A 5,000-nucleotide genomic window follows, 5' to 3' on the forward strand; every position below is an offset into this window, starting at 1 on the left:
GTTAAACTGCACTGCAAAATGTGGGAGTAGTTAGGAATCTAAATCGTAGGAGACAGACACACAACTTCACTTTTATATATAAAGATTTCCTTTCAACTTGATTAGCATGTCTCATGGACGCCCTACTGCTCCTCCTCGTTGTATTGGTAAATCACAACGAAATACTTACAGATCAGCAGATAATCAATGAAGGGCATACAATTACTGGCTGGATCTTTGTCAGATTCAACGACTTACTCTTTTTACTCTTTTACTTGTTTCAGTCATTTGATTGCGGCCATGCTGGAGCACCGCCTTTTAGTCAAGCAACTCGACCCCGGGACTTATTCTTTTTGTAAGCCCAGTAGTTATTCTATCGGTTCCCCTTTGCCGAACCGCTAAGTGACGGGGACGTAAACACACCAGCATCGGTTGTCAAGCAATACTAGCGGGACAAACACACACACGCATATATATATATATACATATATATATATATACTTATATACAACGGGCTTCTTTTTCAGTTTCCGTCTACCAAATCCACTCACAAGGCTTTGGTCGGCCCGAGGCTATAGTAGAAGACACTTGCCCAAGGTGCCACGCACTGGGACTGAACCCGGAACCATGTGGTTGTGCCCGCCGTGGATTGTTGAAGAATTCTTACATGTTCCTAGGGTGAAGCTATATTTAAAATAAGTCTTATAGTTTTCCTAACTTTTTACTCGCTGTTCGTAGTGTGACACATAATTTATGAAATGTTTTATTGAAAATAAACTTTTTGGTTCGCTATGATTTTACGAATATCAAATACGAAATTACTCTGAAATTATTGAATACTCCAACAACATATTTTTTAAGTATCGAAGATTACGAATCTTAAATAATAATAATTAGGAGGCGGTTTGTTCCCCGTTCCTCTTTCGCGTAGTTTCAGTTATTGACTGTATCCGCAATTTTTTTTTTTCCGAATTCATTTTCAAGAAACATAATCTCAGATGTTTTAAAACAGGAAAAGATACTGTGTGGTAAGGAGTTTAGTTCCCAAACACATGGTTCCGGGTTCAGTCCCACTGCGTGGCAAGTGTTCTGTCCTATAGCCTATAACTGATTGACGGAAATTGAAAGAAATATATATGTATTATATATATATATTTTACTTGTTTCACTCATTAGATTGCGGCCATGCTGGAGCACCACATCGAAGAAATTTTCAATCGAATGAATCAACTCTCTTATTTTATTTCTTTAAGACTGGTACTTAAGTTATAAGTCGCTTTTGCTGAACTGCTAAGTTACTGGGGCGTAAACACACCAACACTGGTTGCCAAGTAGTAGTGGAGGACATACACACATAAATGTATAATATATATATATATATATATATATCAATTTACAAGGCTTTGGTCGACTCGAGGCGATAGCAGAAGACACTTATGGAAGTTGCCATGCAGTGGAACCGAACCTGGAACCATTTGCACACCACCACAATATATATGTGTGTGTGTCTTTGTGTCTATGTTTGTCCCCTACCACTGCTTGACAACCGGTGTTGGTGTGTTTAAATTCTCATAACCTAGCAGTTTGGCAAAAGAGACCAATAGAATAAGTACCAGTACTGGGGTCAACTAGTTCAACCAAAATTCTTCAAGGCGGCACCCCAACATGGCCACAGTTCAATGACTAAAATAAAATAAAAGATAAGACAGATAAAGCCACTACAGAAAACCTTCAGAGAATGAGAAAAGACTGCTGTCCCCATCGTTTTCCTTGTAGAGTCATCATCTATGATGCTTAAAATGTGCAGATTCAAAGAAATTACAATTTTTAGCAACAAGTTCTAGTCTGATTTGGCTTGGTTTCTAAGGCAGGATGCACTACCTAACGCCAACTCCTTTACAATTTGTGCTGGGTGCTTTTAACATGGTGACACATGAGAACTTTTATATAGCACCAGGCCGAGTGCTTTTTGCATGGCACTGGCATACAACTCTTGCAGGCCAATCTTTTTCACCAGGGAGAGTGGCCTTAACAGTTCTGCTGTGGAGGATGGGTTTTCTTGAGTACATAAAGGTACCAGGTATCTCAGTCCTTTGTCATCTTGTCTGAAATGTTCAGCATCCTGAAGTCATCCTCCCGTACTTCGTCCCATGTCTTCCTTGGTCTCCCCTCCTCTACGTTCTAACCTCTTTGAGAGATCAGCACTTCTTCATTCAGCTGTCTACATCCATCCTCATCACACAATCAAACCAGTGCAGTCTTCTCTCTTGCACACTGCATCTAATTCCTCCTATGCCTAACTTCTTTCTCAATACACTAGTACTCTCTCGTCTGGCACCTGTGCGGGTGGCACGTAAAAAGCACCCACTACACTCACGGAGTGGTTGGCGTTAGGAAGGGCATTCAGCCGTAGAAACACTGCCAGATCAGACTGGGCCTGGCACAGCCTTCTGGCTTCCCAGACCCCAGTTGAAGCATCCAACCCATGCTAGCATGGAAAACGGACGTTAAACTATGATGATGATGATAATATTACAGATCCAGCAGAGCGTACTAGCATCATTCCTCTCTAGTCTTTACATGTCCTCTGCATTCGGGGCCCATATCTCCCTACCATGTCGAATTGTTGTTTGTTATTTGTAAATGAAAGTTACAAACTTCTTTCATAGCCATTGCTGCATTAACCTGATAACCTTGTCTCTCAATTAAGATGCGTAAGCATGCAACACTGAGCATATTAAATGCTACTAAACAGTACTAAACATGAAAACAAGCAAAGGAAAAGAAAAAGAAAGCGCTATAAAATAGTCCAAAACAAATTTTATTCACTTGTTATCTCGATCTTTTACGTGTTCCTGTCATTGGATTGTATCTATGCTGAGACACTACCTTGAAGGGTTTAGTTGAATAAAGAGAAAATAAAAATAAAGGTAATAGAGATAAGACTAATAGTAATTGAGGAGAGTGGAAGTGGAGAGGAGAGTTAAGTCCATCAAGAATAAAGAAATGGAATATTTTGGAGTGGTCAGTATTGTGTTGTGTCCTTGTCAAAAGATGACCTGTGTGGTGACTCTTGATTTGAGGTCAGATATTCAGTTCTCGCAGGGGGTGTGCTGTACATACACATACACTCTTTTACTTGCTTCAGTCATTGGACTGCGGCCATGCTGGAGCACCGCCTTTAGTCGAGCAACTCGACCCCGGGACCTATTCTTTGTAAGCCCAGTACTTATTCTATCGGTCTCTTTTGCCGAACCGCTAAGTAACGGGGACATAAACACACCAGCATCGGTTGTCAAACAATGCTAGGGGGCAAACACAGACACACAAACACATACACATACATATATATATACGACAGGCTTCTTTCAGTTTCCGTCTACCAAATCCACTCACAAGGCATTGGTCGGCCCGGGGCTATAGTAGAAGACACTTGCCCAAGATGCTACACAGTGGGACTGAACCCGGAACAATGTGGTTGGTTAGCAAGCTACTTACCACACATCCACTCCTGCGCCTATGTATACATATACACACATACACGTGCTTATATACTTACATGCCTCTTAACCATTACAACTTTGCATGTACACACACGAATTCATACAGTTATGCCAAACCAAATAAAACAATTGTGTGGTTTAAAGGTGATTTAGCTGTTGATTTTAGCACATCTTACGATCACCTCATACCGTCCTCGTTTTTTTTTGTCATCCTGACATGTATTGATGTTTTCAATATTTTTCTCCCCATAAAGACATTTAATAATCCATTGCTGGGATTTAAGCAAAAAATTCGGACTGTCCATTAAGTTAAACTCTAAAAAAAAAAATTAAATTAGGAAAAGAGTGGAAATTTTAGGATTTGGGGTGGGGGTTAACATTTTTTCATAATTGTATGAATTCCCGCGTTTAGAACACAAATTCGCAAAAGTTTTCTTAAAATTCCAAAAAAAAAAATAGTTATGAGGGGTTACATGGGGTACTTAAACCAGTATTCCGTCACAAAATGTATTACTTTCGGCTTTAGGTTTCCAGTTTAAATGTTGCCGAAATCGACTTTGCTTTTGATTCTTTCGGAATCAATAAAATATGTACCAGGCGACTACTGGGGGGAGGAGGAGGGGGGGCGATGTAACCCCCTCCTCCAAAATTCCAGGCCTTGTGCCTATCGTAGAAAGGATTATCATAAATACCGCTAAGCCAAATTTCTTGCAGTATTTAGTTCCCTTTGTGTTCTGATATAATCGCCAATAGCCTCCCTCTGAGACTACGTGACGTCATATAGTAGGAATGACTCTCAAGCTTTTACTGCCTGAGTATTCCGTTCGTATCGAGATGTGCGGGCGTCGTGTCGTAAATGTTGTCCGGTCAGCAGAGAGGTCGATATTGTTGGTACTAGTAACTGGAGCAAAATTTGCATGCAGCTCAGCACCTGGGGAAGTAGGAACAGGATGGCCTAGCGTCGTAGTGCGCTGCATCGACAATCCGGGGGTTAAGCTGTTTGGGTCTGGACATCCAGTTGGATGGGAAGGAGGACGAAGCAGAGTGGCCAATCTTACTCAGAAATGGGCTGAAAAGAAGCCATCTCTGAAAGACCCAAGTGACGGACGCGACGTAAGCGTCCGTTATATGTTACACTCGAAACCGCGATCCTACGACCGTGAATCCGCTGCCCTAACCACTGGGCCATTGCGCCTCCACTCTTTTAGTAGAGACCGTACCATGAAGGGCGGCTATCTGGCAGAATTGTTAGCACGTTGGCTCGCTTGCTTTGTGATAGTAGTTCGAGCCGTGTGTTTCCTGAGTTCGAACTCCCAGCGGAATTGTTTTATTTTTTCTTTTCATGGTCGATAATCCCCGAGAACTACGTTAAGGGTACACGTGTCTGTGGAGTGCTCAGCCACTTACACGTTAATTTCACGAGCAGGCTGTTCCGTTGATCGGATCAACCGGAACCCTCGTCGTCGTAACCGACGGAGTGCTTCCACCATATGTTACACTCAACTGACTTGCCCTGTT

General features: G+C 41.8%; 1 protein-coding gene and 1 long non-coding RNA gene across 3 annotated transcripts in view; one reads left to right on the forward strand and one right to left on the reverse strand.

The window, feature by feature from the left end:
• The window catches only part of LOC115224346 (pinin), a 13,459-nt gene that overhangs the window by 2,654 nt on the left and 5,805 nt on the right, over window positions 1-5,000 (forward strand). The window lies entirely within an intron of this gene.
• LOC118767938 overlaps window positions 2,918-5,000 on the reverse strand; it is a 22,434-nt gene continuing 20,351 nt past the window's right edge. Inside the window, exons 2-3 of the long non-coding RNA XR_005003855.1 lie at window positions 4,863-4,866; window positions 2,918-3,092 (exon numbers count right to left, since the gene is read on the reverse strand). This is a non-coding gene — a long non-coding RNA (uncharacterized LOC118767938). The remainder of the gene's footprint in view (window positions 3,093-4,862; window positions 4,867-5,000) is intronic.

This window comes from Octopus sinensis, linkage group LG25, assembly GCF_006345805.1.
Source record: "Octopus sinensis linkage group LG25, ASM634580v1, whole genome shotgun sequence".
Lineage (NCBI taxonomy): Eukaryota > Metazoa > Mollusca > Cephalopoda > Octopoda > Octopodidae > Octopus > Octopus sinensis.